General features: G+C 40.7%; 1 protein-coding gene and 1 pseudogene across 6 annotated transcripts in view; both read left to right on the plus strand.

Annotated features, from left to right (window-relative positions):
• Positions 1-17864, plus strand: part of ADAM23 (ADAM metallopeptidase domain 23) — a 197607-nt gene that overhangs the window by 12562 nt on the left and 167181 nt on the right. The window lies entirely within an intron of this gene.
• On the plus strand, positions 14564-15508 carry LOC109570004 (small nuclear ribonucleoprotein Sm D1 pseudogene; annotated as a pseudogene).

Consider the following 17864-nt stretch of genomic DNA (forward strand, 5'->3'; position numbering starts at 1 on the left):
GATCTATGTTCAAATCTGTTGTGATAAATATTTGTCAATGAGAACTGCCTCAGTGCTAAATGTTCTCAAAGCTTTCTATTTAGACATAGAATGGATACAAATATGTATCCAAATATCTCTTCTACTGATAGACATGAATTACAGAGAGTTAAGTTAGACAAACCAATGAACAGAGAAATATAAGTGGGACCTCATAACCAGTGACTGTATTGCCCTTTAGCTTTGAATTATTATTATATAGCTGGGGACATTCATCTCTTTTTTTATTTGCATGGCAGTGTCCACATGAGGGAGTCATTCTGGCATGTTTTAAACCCTCTGTGGATAGGAAGAGCAAGATAATCACACACTCCTAGATCTTCTCTTTCTGCCCTTAGTGGGGGTGAAGATTAAGTGTATGAGTCAAATCTAAGCATAACTAAAGACATATCATACAAAACAGTCCAGAGCCATGAAGACATTGATTTTTGAGCATCTTCTTGAATTCCAGTATCTGTTCCAGTGCTGTTGCTGCTGCTTTTTTTTTTTTATAACTGTGGATATTCAGGAATTTTCTGTATCAAGTTGTAGTCTGGATCACTTAGCTGGGTGCTTTGTATTGTCTTTTGATTGTTAACAGGCTTGCTAATACCATAATACTGTAATATCAATAGTTGTGTTGCAGGTGGGCTCCATTAATAATATAAACCAGTCAACATTTAGATCATTCTTCCCACCTGCATGTGCCTCCTTGCTCTTTAATTTTTCAGCATTAAATCAACCTGCACTCATTCTGCAGTACACTGGTAGTAACACATATAATACTCATTTTGAAGTGAACCTGAACAGTTTTATTGAGGAATTTTCATATCTATAGTCTCACATGGTCCTCAGAGCAATAACACGTTTTATTTTTAACTAGATGATTATTATTTCTGTGCTCTAGATAAGAAAACTGAATCCAAAGAGGCCAGATCAGTTACTCTAGGTCTTGAATTATTGGCATGATCAGAATGATCAGAACCTTGGTTTGTAGACTTTTAGGCCCTTGTTCTTTTATATTAGCACATCTGGAGTTTGGATTTGACTAGGAGAAGGCAATGGCACCCCACTCCAGTACTCTTGCCTGGAAAATCCCATGGATGGAGGAGCCTGGTAGGCTGCAGTCCTAGGCTGGGGTCGCTAGGAGTCGGACACGACTGAGCGACTTCTCTTTCACTTTTCACTTTCATGCATTGGAGAAGGAAATGGCAACCCACTCCAGTGTTCTTGCCTGGAGAATCCCAGGGACAGAGGAGCCTCGTGGGCTGCCGTCTTTGGGGTCTCACAGAGTCGGACACGACTGAAGTGACTTAGCAGTTAGCATCTCAATAATCAGGGCCTGTGAACCAGGGCTTCCCTGGTGGCTCAGATGGTAAAGAATCCACCTGCAATGCAGGAGATCTGGATTTGATCCCTGGGTTGGACAGATCCCCTGGAGGAGGGCATGGCAACTCACTCCAGTATTCTTGTGTGGAGGATCCCCATGGACAGAGGAGCCTGGCAGCTACAGTCCATAGGGTGGCAAAGAGTCGGACACAACTGAGCGACTAAGCATAGCGCAGCGCAGCACATGAACTAATCACACACCAAGGGTTCACAACCACATGCACGTCCCCTGGTCTTCCTCTGCAACCAGTTGGTTTTCTTGACATCTTTTTTTTTTCCTAAATAAACTCCAGATAAATAATCTTGTTGAAAATGCTGCCATTTTAATAGTATTTTGTTTATCTGCTTACCTTTGCTTATTGATCTTCCTTAATTTCTTTACTCCTCTATCAGATTCTCCTTCTGCCTTCTTTATTGAACAAGGGAGTTCTTGTTGGGCGTTTCCAAATCACATGTCGGACATTTGACTGTTCTATGAGAGCCTTTTATTTTTTAATATCTAAAAATATTTTTTAATAGTAGTGTGCATGCAGCCTGAAGAAATAGGTCTTCATAAAGAGCTGAATTTACTAAGAACTGGTTAATTTGTCTTCTTTTCCCCATTAATACCCAATTTAAATGTTTTGCCAGCATGTGATAACCAGTGTTTCCACACAGACATGATATTTCAGTCCTAAGCAGGGAAACTGGCATTTTAATGATCCAGTATAGGCATTTATTTGTGGGATAAATATGATTCACACTAGGCTGTTTAGCGGAGAAGGCAATGGCACCCCACTCCAGTACTCTTGCCTGGAAAATCCCATGGGTGGAGGAGCCTGGTAGGCTGCAGTCCATGGGGTCGCTAAGAGTCGGATGCGACTGAGAGACTTCACTTTCACTTTTCACTTTCATGCATTGGAGAAGGAAATGGAAACCCATTCCAGTGTTCTTGCCTGGAGAATCCCAGGGACGGGGGAGCCTGGTAAGCTGCTGTCTATGGAGTCGCACAGAGTTGGACACGACTGAAGCGACTTAGCAGTAGCAGTAGGCTGTTTAGAGTGTCAGATATTATTTGACTTATCTTAAACTCCTTTCCCACGTAGCAGGGGAAGAATGGTTGGGGAATCAGGGGTCGGAGGGTCTCTCAGATCTGCTAATACCAGCTATTTAGACTTGGGCAAGTTACTTAGCCTTTCTAAGCTCTAGATTTTTTTGGGGGGGTCAATAACATGGACTTAATAATAGTATGCACCCCAGAGGCTATGCTTGGTCAAAATGGTATCACCCACGTAAAGTGGTTTGCACTGTGCCAGGCATGTAGGAAGTACTCAGTAAATGTTATCTGTTAATTACTGACTAGGGAATCCAAGCTGTGCTCTTTTATGGACAAACAGTTGTTTTATTAGAAAAGAAGGTGGGTTTAGAAGTAATTATGAGGACGTTTGTGGGAGGGGTGATTCTCTGAGTCTTCCTGGTTTTATGGTTGCTGGTGCGCTCGACTGATCCACCTCAGATGAGACTAGAGTATTTATGCAAGAATAAATACTCATGGGGGGCTTCCCAGGCGGTGCAGTTGGTAAGGAATCTACCTGCCAATGCAGGGGACATAGGAGACTCGGGTTTGATCCCTGGGTTGGGAAGATTCCCTGGAGAAGGAAATGGTAACCCACTTTCTGTATTCTTGCCAGAGAAATCCCCTGGACAGAGGAGCCTGGTGGGCTGCAGTCCATGGGGTCACAAAGAGTTGGACACAACTGAGCATGCATGTGGTATCACTAAGTACTCAGGGATGTGATATGATGCCTTGGAGGTTGCCACCCTCTAGACTGCAGTGTGTCTACATGGTGTTTATAGTCTGGCAGATAGAAGAGCTTTCCCTGAACCTTTGCAGTGATTAGCACTCCAAGGTAGGCTTAGAATCAAGCATCTTGATGCAGCTTTTAAGGTGAACTGTTTTCTGTGTCTAATTGTATGTTTGTGTGTGCATGCTCAGTTGCTCAGTCACGTCTGACTCTTTGCAATCCCATGGACTGTAGCCAGGCTCTTCTATCCATGGGATTTCCCAGGCAATGATACTGAAGTGGGTTGCCATTTCCTTCTTCAGGGGGTCTTCCAGACTCAGGGATGGAACCTGTTCTTCTTGTGTCTCCTGCATTGGCAGGTGGATTCTTTACCACTGAGCCACCTGGAATCCCTAATTATATGTCTATATATCTGTGTATGGCTCAGTGGGTAAATGACCTGCCTGCCAATGCAGGAGACACAGGAGGCACAGATTCGATCCCTGAGTCAGGAAGATCCCACGGATGAGGAAATGGCAACTTGCTCCAGTATTCTTGTCTGAAAAATCCCATGGACAGAGGAGCCTGGCAGGCTATGGTCCAAAGGGTTGCAGAGTCGCATACGACTGAACAACTAAACACAAAAACAACATCTATGTAATTGCCAAAGTTATAGATATGGTGTGGCACCAAACACTCTATGTAACACACATTCGTATGGTAATTTCCCTGGAACTGTCCCATTGGACATTCACCTTTCTCTCCTCTCCCAAACTCCCCAAACAAAACAAAACCCAAGAAATATTTTCATTTGCAATTGATAGTTTTCTGGCTTTGGAAAGGAATGCCAACAGTTATAAATCATAGCAGATAGAATAGTATGTAGTCCTCATAGCCAGAAATATTTAACAGGGTAAAAACATTAGAAATATAATTCTGTTTTTGTTTGGACCCTGTGATATTATTGAACATCTTATGACCAAGAAGTGAAATTTTGGGCTTTGCCTTTTAACTGCCTTAACCAAGTGGAGTTCATACACTGACTCCCCTTCTCTTATAAATCATGGCTAAAAATAGTTAGTGAACTCTTGTTAATTACTATGGTCTGCCCTGTACAATGTAACAGACTTTCATTTCTGTAGAATGTTCAGACCATAGTTAGAGGCATTTATCACTGCTGGGCAGCATAAAAGCAATTACTCGTTCCCTTCAGAACCAATGGGGCATTGGGATGATACTATCTTATTTTTGGCTTTGCTGCTGCTGCGTCACTTCAGTCATGTCCGACTCTGTGCAACCCCACAGATGGCAGCCCACCAGGCTGCTCTGTCCCTGGGATTCTCCAGGCAAGAATATTGGAGTGGGTTGCTATTTCCTTCTCCATTTTGGCTTTGCAGTGGTGCATAAAACATTTTTTTTTTTGAAATAGTTAACTATTATTCCTTCCTTTCTAATGAAATATGTCTATATTTTTCTTTTTATTCTTTTATTTGGGACATTAATCCTTTTAAGATCTGCTGATTCACTTTAGGATTATTACTCAGATAGTATATTTATAAACTATCCTGTCTGCTTATCAGATCTTATGTTGTTTTTCCATTTTAGTTTTCTGGAAATTCTGGCTTTCCCCTGATGTGTTTTAACACCCTAATGTGATAAATGTTTAGGAACGTCTTTGATTTATTTGTGTCATACATTTGTTTGTCGTGTAACATTTAAGAATTTTAGTTCTTTCACAAACAGCATCATCTTCCTTGATACCCAGGCTACATTTCCAACTATTTATCTCACATCTTCACTTGGATATCTGAAAGATGACTCAACCTAACATGTTCAAAGAAGAACTTTTGTTTCTAATATCTCCTACCCCATTGTGCTCCTTCCGTGTTCTTCTCATTTGAGTAAATGGAAAATCATCCTTCCAACTAAGCCCTAGAGCCTTTACCCTTCTCTTAAACATAACTTCAAGCCATCAGATCTTGTTGGTTTCTCGTCAGGGCTATTTAGAATCTGACCGTTTCTCATTGGCTCCACTGATGCCAACCTGGTCTAATCTACCATTACTTTGTATTATTAAAATATCTTCCTACCTCTTAATCCCTACTTTGGTCCAGTTCCTGTCAGTCTGGCTGCAGTCTGTTTTACACTCTTCAGGCATAGTGATTCTTTTAAATACTAATTGGGATCATGTCACTCTTCAGCTCAGTAACCTGCAAGGGCTTCCTATCTGGTTCAGAGTGACTTTTTATCTCTCTCAATCATAAAGTAGTCACTGCTAGTAGGAAGTTTTGTATATGTTTTATATACACAGCTTCAGTTCAGTTCAGTTGCTCAGTTGTGTCTGCCTCTTTGTGACCCCATGGACTGCAGCTCACCAGGCTTCCCTGTCCATTACCAACTCCCGGAGCTTGCTCAAACTCATGACCATTGAGTCGGTGATGCCATCCAACCATCTCATCCTCTGTCATCCCCTTCTCTTCCCGCCTTCAATCTTTCCCAGCATCAGGATCCTTTCCAGTGAGTCAGTTCTTCAGGCCAGGTGGCCAAAGTATTGGAGCTTCAGCATCAGTCCTTCCAATGAATACTCAGGACTGATTTCCTTTAGGATTGACTGATTTGATGTCCTTGTAGTCCAAGGGACTCTCAAGAGTCTTCTCTAACACCACAGTTTGAAAACATCAATTCTTTGGCTCCCAGCGTTCTTTGTGGTTCAACTCTGACATCCATACATGACTCCTGGAAAAACCATAGCTTTGACTAGACAGACCTTTGTTGGTAATGTCTCTGCTTTTTAATATGCTGTCTAGGTTGTCATAGCTTTTCTTCCAAGGAGCAAGCGTCTTTTAATTTCATGACTGTAGTCACCATCTGCAGTAATTTTGGAGCCCAAGAAAATAAAGTCTGTCACTGTTTCCATTGTTTCCCCATCTATTTGCCATGAAGTGATGAGACCAGATGCCATGATCTTCATATTTTGAATGTTGAGTTTCAAGCCAGCTTCTTCACTCTCCTCTTTCACCTTCATCAAGAGGCTCTTTAGTTTCTCTTCGCTTTCTGCCCTAAAGGTGGTGTCATCTGCTTATCTGAGGTTATTGATATTTCTCCTGGCAATCTTGATTCTGCTTGTGCTTCATCCAGCTCAGCATTTCGCATGATGTACTCTGCATATAAGTTAAATAAGCAGTGGCAGTATACAACCTTAATGTATTCCTTTCCCAGTTTGGAACACAGCTTAGGAAGATTGCTAAGATGTAAGCATCACGCTCACTCATGGTTTACAAATACTATAATAAGCGGATTTACCTACTTTGTCCCATTCCCATTTTAATTAAAAATTTTTGATTTTTCTGTTTTCAATCCATAGATCAAGCAATTAAAATGGAGCCTTTTTTGTTATAACAATAAAAGTAAGAATAACACCAAAATGTATTTGATTATACTGTTTAAAAATGCTTTTGATGTGTCAGTGGCTTTCAAAAGATTATACTATATTATTTATTGCAAAAAGATAGAAGATGCTTCTGAGATCAGCAGACAGTAGGCTGAATGAGAGAAGGGTTATGGCTGTAATAATGAGTGTCACAGTTTTTATTTCCACGAAGAGCAGTGCGTTCTTTAGTAGTTGGGGAGATTGCTTGAGGCCAGAGAAGAGGAGCTTCCTTGTGAGGTCGGGAGTCTTCACAGAATTTTTGGAAGGGGACTCATAGAATCAGAGCTAAAGGAAATGGATTGTACTGTAACCATTGGACTTCCTGAGGAGTGGATGATCACAGAAAGGTGGGTATCAGCTGGAGCCCTTGAGAAGAAAATTGCTCACAACAAGTATTTGGAGATGTTTTGCTGGAAACTGAGATTTGCTAATTGCTAGATGAATAAAACAAATGGAGAGTAATGTTTATGAGAAAGAAAAAGGAGTAGTTCTGTTTTTGCAAGTTAAACTTCTTTATAGTTGCAAAATAGATATAACATAAACTTTACCATTTTGATCATTTAAATGTACATCCTGTGGTATTAAGGAAATGGCAACCCACTCCAGTACTCTTGCCTGGAATATCCCATGGACAGAGGAACCTGGTGGGCTGGAGTCCATGGGACCTCAAAGAGTCAGACATAACTGAGTGACTGAGCACATGAGTTTTATTGTGCAACTGTCATCATCATCCATCTCCATAATGTTTTTCATCTTCTCCAGCTGAAGCTCTATAAATATTTATTCCCTATTCCTCCCTCTCCCTGGCCTCTGGCAACTACAATCTTACTTTTTATCTCTGTGACTCTGTCTTAGATACCTAATTTGACTAGAATCATAAAGTATTTGTCTTTTTTGTGACTGGCTTATATTACTTAGCATAATGTCTTCAGGATTCATCCCTATTGAAGCATGTATTGGAATTTCTGTTCTCTTTAAGGATGATTAGTATTCCACTATAGACCCAGGTTTGATCCCTGGGTTGGGAAGATCCCCTGGAGTAGAGAATGGCTACCCACTCCAGTATTCTTGTCTGGAGAATTCCATGGGTGTAGGAGCCTTGTGGGCTATAGTCCATGGGGTTGCAAAGAATTGTATATGACTGAGTGACTAACACTTTCACTTTTTTCATACACACACACACACACACACACCACATTTTGTTTATTCATTAATTTGCTGAAAGATACTTAGACTGTTCTACCTTTGGCTAATGTGAATAATGCTGCTGTGAACATGGATATAGAAATATCTGAGTCTCTGTGTTCAGTTCTTTTGGGTGTATACCCAGAAGTGGAATTTCTAGGTCATATGGTAGTTCTGTTTTTAATTTTTTGAGGAATTACTATAACATTTTCCAAAGCAGCTTCATTATTTACATTTCCACCAGCAATTCACGAGTATTCCAGTTTCTCCACGTCCACATCAAAACTTGTTTTCTATTGTTGTTGTTTTAATAACAGCCATCCTAATTTGTGTGAAATAGAATCTTATTATGGTTTTGATTTACATTTTTCTGATGGTTAGTAATATTGAACACCTTTTCGTTTGCTTATTGACCATTTGTATATTTTTCTTGGTGACATGACTGTTCATTCCTTTGCCTATTTTAAAATTGAGTTGTTTGTTTTTTAGTTGAGTTGTAAGAGTTCTTTACATATTCTGGGTATCAATCGCTACCAGACATATTTTTCTTTTACTCTATGAGCTGATTTTTTTACTTTTTAAAATTTAGTTCTCAATTTTAATGAAGTTCACTTTTCTATATTTTCTCTTGTTGCCTGTGCTTTTGGTTTCATAGCCAAGAAACCATTGCAAAACCCAATGTCATTAAGCTTTACCCCTGTATTTTCTTCTAAGAGTTTTATGGCTTATGGTTAAGTGTTCAGTTCATTTTTAAATAATTTCTGTATATGGTGTAAGTTAAGGATCCAGCTTCAGTGTTTTGCATGTGGTTATTAAGTTTGTTTTTTTCCCCCATCACCACTTATTTAAAAGACTGTCTTTTCCCCCATTGAATGGCCTTGGCATCCTCATTGAAAGTCATTTGACAAGAATTTATTTCTGGGCTCTTCAGTCCATTGGTCTACATGTCTCTCTCTCTATCAGGATCATATTGTTTTGATTACTGTTGTTGCTGTTCAGTTGCTAAATTGTGTCCAACTCCTTGCGACCCCATGAATTGCAGCATGCCAGGCTTCCTTGTCCTTCACTATCTCAGGAACTATGAGACTTTCAGCTTTGTTCTTTTTCAAGACTGCTTTGACTGTTCAGGGTCCTTGAAATTCCATATGAATTTTAGGATAGATTTTTTAATTTGTGCAAAAACTATCATTGGAATTTTAATAAGAATTGCACTGAATCTGTAAATTGCTTTGGGTAGTATTGCTATCTCAACAGTATTATGTTTTCCAATCCATGAATATGAGATGTCTTTCTATTTATTTGTGTTTTGTTTAGTTTCTTTTTTTATCAGTGTTGTAGTGTTCAGAGTCCAAGTCTTTCACCTGCTTGGTTAAGTTTATTCCTAAGTACTTATTCTTTTTGATACTATTGTAAATAGAATTGTTCACTTAGTTTCCTTTTAAGATTTTGCATTGTTAATTTATAAAAATGAAACTAAGTTTGTGCGTTGATTTTGTATTCTTTAACTTTGCTGAATTCATTAATTAGTTCTAGTAGGGTTTTTTCCTTCTTTATTATTTTTTAATTTATTTATTTTAATTGGAGGCTAATTACTTTACAATATTGTGGTGGTTTTTGCCATACGTTGACATGAATCAGCCATGGGTGTACATATGTCCCCCATCCTGAACCCCACTCCTGCCTCCCTTCCCATCCCATCCCTCTGGTTTGTCCCAGTGCACAGGCTTTGAGTACCCTGTTTCATGCATTGAACTTGGACTGGTCATCTATTTCACATTTGGTTCAATGCTATTCTCTCAAATCATCCCACCCTTGCCTTCTCCCACAGAGTCCAAAAGTCTGTTCTTTACATCTGTGTCTCTTTTGTTGTCTTGCACATAGGGTTGTTGTTATCATCTTTCTAAATTCCACATATATGCGTTAATATACGGTATTGGTGTTTTTCTTTCTGACTTACTTCACTCTGTATAATAGGCTCCAGTTTCCTCCACCTCATTAGAACTGACTCAAATGCGTTCTTTTTTTATAGCTGAGTAATACTCCATTGTGTATGTGTACCACAGCTTTCTTATCCATTTGTCTGCCAATGGACATCTAGGTTGCTTCCGTGTCCTGGCCACTGTAAACAGTGTTGCAATGAACATTGGGGTACACGTGCCTCTTTCAATTCTGGTTTTCTTGGTTTGTATGTCCAGCAGTGGGATTGCTGGGTCATATGGCCATTCTTTTTCCAGTTTTTTAAGGAATCTCCGCACTCTTCTCCATAGTGGTTGTGCTAGTTTGCATTCCTACCAACAGTGTAAGGGGGTTCTCTTTTCTGTACACCCTTTCCAGCATTTACTCTTTGTAGACTTTTTGATGGCAGCCATTCTGACTGGCGTGAGATGGTACCCCATTGTGGTTTTGATTTGTATTTCTCTGATAATGAGTGATGTTGAGCATCTTTTCATGTGTTTGTTAGCCATCTGTATGTCTTCTTTGGAGACACGACTGAGTGACTGAACTGAACTGATGATCTACAAACAGAGGTAATTTTATATCTTTTCCACTTAGTTTTCTTGCCTATCCCTTTAGTTTTCATGAAAGGCAATGAAATTTGTTCCTTTTTCTTGTCTAAGTGTTCTGGCTAGGAATTCCAGTACTGTGTTGAATAGAAGTGGCAAAAAGTGGCATGTTTGTCTTATTCCTGATCTTAGAGAAAAAGCTTCCAAAAAGTATGATGTTAGCTGTGGATTTTTCTTGTGTAGCCTTTATGATGTTGAGATAGTTTCTTTCTAATGCATGTTTTATCTCCCAGGTTTCTTTAAAAGGGATACCAGAATATGTATGAGTAGAATAATGAATTGGTTGCATATCAGGTGGGCAGTTTTGGACAGTTCACTTACCTCTCTGGACTTGACTTTCTTCATTTCAAAAATAAGGAGATTGGGTTAGATGAGGAATCTCAAACTTTTGTGTGCACTGGAACTTTCTGGGGTAAGTTGTTGAAAACATTTTGAGTTAGTAGTTCTGTATGGAGACCAGAGGTTTTTTATATCGCAGGCTTTTTTGATGTGGGTGTGTTTGTTCTCTGCAGTCCTTTATCAGTTCTAAAATTCTGTAAAGTATTCTTCATTGAGAGGTGACTGGGTATTCCTAAGAGGTAATGAAATACCAGGATTGGTGGTTGAGTTAGGGATTGTTCATTATTCCAGACAAGGTCTGTGTTTGTGGAGTAGTTGCTTCCTGAGTTTCTGGCATGTTGGAAAAAGACAAGGAATTATAAAATGTGGAGTCATTGTTTGAAAGTGTGAAAATAGCTGGCTCCAGAAGTAGTTGGCAATTCAGGAAGGAAGAACTTTTGAAAATGGAGGCAGAAGAGGGCCTAAGGAACAATTTTCCACAAAGAGACTTCGAGTGAGGTCACAATGCCCTTTGATTTATCAGCAAGAAGTCCTTGGTGGGACAGTTTCTAGTAGGGGAATTCCAAAGAGCAGTGCTGGAAATCAGAGGAAAAAAATGTTGCAGTAGGTGAAAAACTGATGGCCCATTTACATATATAAACATGCCCGCCCTCATGGGCAAAATTTATGTAAATATTTGTGCAAAGTTAGTAACGGTTCTACTGTATTTATTTAGTCTAAGAATTCAGAGTTCATTAAAAAAATGAAATGGAAAGTTTCTCTCCCATAATTCCCCAAGGGCTGTTAAATTTTTATTTTTAGTTCTCTTAATGTTAAATAATTTATCTCTGCACTATTTTTAGACCCATCAAAAGACATTATCTTTTGTCTGCCTGTTATGAAATGTGAAGACTCTATCACACTGTGCTGTGCTTCTTCCTTTCTTTCCTCTACCTCTTGATTTTTATTTCTTACATTTCAGATTTTCTGGTAGCGTTAGCAGGAATGTACAGTTAAAACAAACTTGGAGAGGGAGGGCATAGGTTTAGAGTTATGTGGTAAGTTGCTGTCGTCTGCCTCTGGGGAGAACCACGAAGGTCAGCTCAACTACATGTACCTTCCTTTGATGAGCTGCTAACAGCTGCTGCTCAGCATACAAGGCTTTGGAAGGCTGATGGGAAGGGATGGAGAGAAATGTTGTGGAGGAAAAACATTGCATTTTTTCTTCTCCATTATTTTTTAAAGGTGAGAAGGGACCAGAAGATGAAGTGCCTATTAGAATTTTGTTCTGGTTTAAATGGCTAACCACTGATGGGTTTTAAACAAGGAAATAACATTATCTGACTTATATTTTAAGAAGATCCTTCTGGCAATTTATAGATGGGCTGTAGAGGGATAAGAGTTGTAGGAAGGGGATCAGTTAGGAGGTGCTCACAGTTGTCCAGGGCAGAGTCTATGTGGCCCTGCACAAAGATGGTAGCAGAGGAATTAAAAGAAAGTAGTTCAAAGAAGGCAGAGAGCTGAAGAATTGTTGCTTCTGAACTATGGTGCTAGAGAAGACTCTTGAGGGTCCCTTGGAAAGCAAGGAGATCAAACCAGTCAATCTTAAAGGAAATCAACCCTGAATACTCTTTGGAAGGACTGATGCTGAAGCTGAAGCTCCAATACTTTGGCCACCTGATGGAACAGCTGACTCACTGGAAAAGACCCTGATGCTGGGAAAGATTGAAGGCAGAAGGAGAAGAGGGTGACAGAGGATGAAATGGTTGGATGGCATCACGAACTTGGGCAAACTCCGGGAGGTGATAAGGGACAGAGAAGCCTGGGGTGCTGCAATCCATGGTGTTGTGAAGAGGTTGCCAAGGTTGCCAAGACCCACGACTTAGTGACTGAACAACAACAACAAAAGTTGATTAGAGATATATTTAGTGGTGAAGACTTCAGACTGTTGATGTAGGGGTGGGTGAGCTAGAAAAGTCTTGCTAGAATGATAACCTTCCAAAGATGTCCACGTCCTAATCCCCAGAAACTGAGTATGTTACCATATGTGGTGGTAAACGGTGGCTCTGATCACTAAATTCTAACATGTGGAGAGGGTTTCCCATAGCAGCAAGGAATTCTCAGGACACAAAAATGTATATGATACTGCAATTCATTTCTGACATTATTTACCTGGAGATAGGTAAATAAAATCACCCTCATTTCAGATGCCAGTTGCAAGCACTGGTTATCACCTGTACTTCTGAGCGACTGGCTGTAAATAAGAGGTGCCCATGACCTCCTTAGGTTTGATTAATTTGCTTACAGCAGCTCAGAGCTCAGAGAAACATTTTGCTTGCTAGATCGTTGGTTTATTATAAAAGGAGATAACACAGGAACAGCCAGGTGGAAGAGATGCGGAAGGCAAAGTACGAGGAAAGGGCATGGGGCCTCCATGCTCTCTCCTAGCCACCACTCTCTCCGAATTTCCATGTGTTCACCAAACCAGAAGTTCTCTTAATCTCCTTTTTTGTTGTTTTTAAGAACACTTCATTGCATAGGAATGATTGATGAAATCATTGGCCACTGAACCTCCAGCTTCTCTCCCTTTCCCGGAGGTCAGAGGGTGGAACTAAAAGTTCCAATTCTCTATTCAGGATTGGTTCCCCTGGCAACCAGCCCCCATCCTTAGATGCTTTCCAAGAGTCATCTCAATAGCAAAAACCTAGTTGTGGTGAAAAAGGGCTTGTTATGAATAACAGGACACCTTTGTGGCTCTGAAATACTTTCAAAAACTAGTGACAGAGACCAAATGTGATGACAAAAGATGCTCCTATTGCTCTTACTGCCCAGGAAATTCCCAGGGTTTGGGGAGCTGTGAACCAGGAACCGTGGATGAAAATATATGTATAAATTTTTGATCATGTGACCAAATTCATATATTTCTTATAAATCACAATATTGCACATGGCAAGTAGACCTTGTAAATGTGATCAAGGTAAAGATGGGGAGTGTGTCCTTGAATATTTCAGTGGGCAGTGTCATCACAGGTCCGTATCATCACAGAAGCAGAGGTTGGAGAGATGCGAGGAAGGATTATTACTGAGCTGGCTGACTGATGTGCTCAGAAGCTAGTGCTATGGCTCTGGCTTTGGAGGAAGCAAACAACTTTATTTTGAGGTCATCCAGCAAGGAGACAGGAGACAGGAGTCAAATCTGTATCTCCCATCCAGGGTTCAGGGCAAAATTTAAGGGCAGACTTGGCAGAAGCTGATTGCCTGGTCTCAAAACAGTCCTCTCTGGAAGCCAGGTTTCCTTGCTGAAGAACTTCTCCCTTCAAAAAGGGCTCTAGTGGCAGCATTTCTGTCTGTAAAATAACTCCAGGTTTGAATAATCGGCCACTTGCTTCAAGAAAGCAAAGCCAGTTTAAGGTCGTCAGTGCTGTTTCAATTTCCCCCTTTTTCTTTATACATTCCTCAGGCTTGAGGGAAATCATGTGCCGACTGCTCTAGCTGCTTCCTGCTGATTAGGGGTGTGGATTTTTATGAGAAGAATGAAATTATTTTGTACTTAATTGTAAATATTCTTGAGTCCCACCTTGAACTCTTACATCTTGGGCAATTATCATGCTAGTGGGGAGACCTTTTTAAGTAGACAAGGCAGACAATATGTACAAAATTTTATAAGACCCGTGAAGGTGTCTACAAATATCAGAAAATGTCTGTAATTTTCCATGGCTTTTGGCATAGCAGTAAAGTCAATTTGCCAGTCAGTGCCTGGTTCTGTGCCTTGGTTTTACACCTCTTTTATTGTTGGGGTGGCTTGGTTTTTGGATTGTTTCTGACCAGGTCAGACAATTGTGTTACCTTTTGGTTGGTCCTTTGTGTTTGTGGACCAGCAGTAAATTGTAGCCAGTGATGGGTAAGTCACTGCCATAATGGTTTCCTTAATGTAGTTAAGTAATAACTCTTTTCATTAACTGCTCAGGTATAAGCATTAGTCCTTGTTATAAATCCAGTCTTCTTTGGTTGTTTGGTACCGATCATCTAAGTCTTAAAGTTCATCGTGAAATCTTCCTTCAGGCCGTGCCTCCCTGCGCTTGGCGTGGTCTTTACGTCGGAGCCCCGAGAATAAGTGTATCCGGCCGTTCATACGCCCAACCTCGGCTCTCGGTGGTCAGATTTCGTGTCCTATCGGGCCGAAAGGGTGACGGCGCCTCTAGGATGAAGCTCGTGAGCATGCAGAGCCGGGAAAAGAGTACTTAGAAGCTGCAGAGGTTTATTAAGAAATAATGTAACCCAATTCTGGAATGTTTCAAGTCAGGGATGGACTTTTTTGATTTCATTTTTGATGAAATTGAGTCACAAAACTGTAACCATTGAATTAAAGAATGGAACACAAGTCCACGGAACAATCACAGGTGTAGATGTCAGTATGAACACACACCTTAAAGCAGTGAAAATGACCCTGAAGAACAGAGAACCTGTACAGCTGGAAACACTGAGTATTCGAGGAAATAACATTCGGTATTTTATTCTGCCAGACAGCTTACCTCTGGATACACCACTCGTGGATGTGGAACCAAAGGTGAAGTCTAAGAAAAGGGAAGCTGATGCAGGAAGAGGCCGAGGCCGAGGAAGAGGACGTGGCCGAGGCCGAGGCCGAGGCAGAGGGGGTCCTAGGCGATAATGTCTGTCAAGACTACTATCTCAAAGTAGTGGGGCAGGAAGACGGATACGTGACAGAGGAAGATTAAGGCCAAGGCAGAGAAATGTGAAGTCCTAAGCGATAATGTTGCTGGAGCTTACTGTTTCACAGGGAAGAATGTTCAAGTTTTTTGTACAGGCTTTGTTTGTTTGTAGCAGTTTTTAATAAACATAAATGTAACAACAACAAAAAAAGAAATATTCCTTCATCTGCTTTCTCTAGATCCATATCTGAATACTGAGACTTAAAGGGGGATAGGTCCGCTCTCGGGATGAGTGCTAAGGCCTTAGGATCTGGTTTTTTGGTTCTGGCTGCCTGTTTTGTGACCTGATCAGGCAAATTATTTCCGTTAGCTGTATAACATCAGTCTTTTGGTGGCCCTGGGCAATACAGTATGATTACTCCTAACATCATTATAATAGAGTCTAGTAAGACCAATATCTTCTCCATATGTTTTTTTTCTTCCAGATGTTAGTAGATTCGCCTTCTGTGTGGCTCCTTGTGTGTGCACAGTAGAGAAGGCATACTTAGAATCAGTGTAAGTGGTTATCTTTTATTTATCCCTAAGGTACAGGGTTCTCTTAAAGGCTATGAGCTCTGCCTCTTGGGCAGATGTTCCTGGAAGGAGGGCTTCCACTTCTAAGACTTCAACTTCCTGATGAATTACTGCTGCTTATTCAGCCTTTCAGAGCCCCCCGTCCATGAAGTTGCTCCCATGTGTAAACATTTCTGTATCTGGTCGATCAGGCAGGTTGGGTCTGCTAGAATAGACTTCTTTAGTATTCATATACAGTCCACAAGCCAAGGTAGCTTCTAGAAGCCAGAAAGGTAAGGAAACAGATTTTCTTCCAGAGCTTCCAGGAGAAACTGCCCTGCTGACACCTTAACTTTAATCTCTAGACTTTGATTTTGGACTTCGGATTTCCAGAAGTGTAAGGTAGTTATTTGTGTTGTCTTAAGTCACAAAATTGGGCTTCTCAGGTGGCTCAGTAGTAAAGAATCCACCTGCCAATACAGGAGATGTGGGTTTGATCCCTGTGTCAGGAAGATCCTCTGGAGAAGGAAATGGCAACCCACTCCAGTATTCTTGCCTGGGAAATCCCATGGACAGTGGGCTACAGTCCATGGGGTCACAGCAGAGTCAGACATGACCTAGCGACTGAACAGCAACAGCAAGTTACAAAATTATGGAAATTTGTTATAGCAGTAATAGGAATGGGGTCAAGGATGACTGTCAGGCTTTTTCCTGGGGAGTAGTTCATAGTTTTGGGTATTTGATGTGTGCTCAATAGTGGCTGACTCTTTGCAACCCCATGGACTACACCTGCCAGGCTCCTCAGTTTGTGGATTTTCTAGGTAAGAATGCTGGAGTGGGTTGCCATTTCCTTCTCCAGAGGATCTTCCTGACACAGGAATTGAACCTATGTCCCTTACATCTCTTGCATTGGCAGGCAGGTTCTTTAACACTAGCAACACCTATGGGAATAGGCTCCTATTTCTCAATACAGGAAAGGCTCAGGGGGAAAGAAGGCTAGGGGGAAATGGAAACTCCCCTCTTCAGGCGGACAGTTGGTCATCATTGAGACAGTTGGTCATCATTGGGATATGTTGATGGGTGAGTTGGCCTTGGTCTCAAGGGCAGCCCGGGGTGGGATGGAAATGTGGGAGCTACCAGCATATAAATCATATTTTGAAACCTGAGGTTTTATACCCCTGGAGAAAGCATATTACATTAATCATGGAAAGACAGCTTAGTAACTTCCAAACAGAGGCCACATACAGACTTATTCCCCTTCATTTCTTGCTGTTTAAATTACAGTTGTTTTCTTTTGAGTCACCAAATGACATTTCAAAAGATAATAATAAGCTGCCACTTTGGAAGAAAAAAAAAAACCACATTAAGCATCCATCACATTTCTGGACTGTATAGATAGTTGCAGTATTTCTTTCTTCATTGCTTTTGAAGAATACATGTGAGCTCACTTAACAGATTTAGACCTAAAGTTTAATTTGGGGGATTTTTATGGGTATAAGGTTTTAAGAATTTGTTTCTTACCGGGTGGATAACCTTTACTTTTGAAAGAGCCAAACTCCCCTTTTCTGTTGGTATCAGTTGCTTCATGCTGTTTTGTTCCAGGGGTTTCAGTTGAAAATGAGCTTTGAAATTAAAGTTAAATTTTATGTAAAGGCAGCCCATGTAGAGCAATATGTAAACTCACATTTCTCCTAAACATACATATCAGGGGTTCTCAACCAGGACCAGTTTTGTATTCCCTGAGGGACATTTAACAGTGTCTGGAGATATTTTTGGATGTCCTATGGGGATGGGATGCTACTGGCATCTCCTGGGTAGAGACCAAGGAGGCTGCCAAACATACCACAATGCACAGGATAGCCCCTCCCCCGACTTCACATCAAAGATGTATGTAGCCTAAAATGTCAGTAGTGCTAAGGTTGGCAGACCCTGTAATAGAACTTGTACACCTACAGGTTAAGAAAATGGGAATTATT

Source organism: Bos indicus, chromosome 2 (assembly GCF_029378745.1).
Source record: "Bos indicus isolate NIAB-ARS_2022 breed Sahiwal x Tharparkar chromosome 2, NIAB-ARS_B.indTharparkar_mat_pri_1.0, whole genome shotgun sequence".
In the NCBI taxonomy this organism is placed as follows: domain Eukaryota; kingdom Metazoa; phylum Chordata; class Mammalia; order Artiodactyla; family Bovidae; genus Bos; species Bos indicus.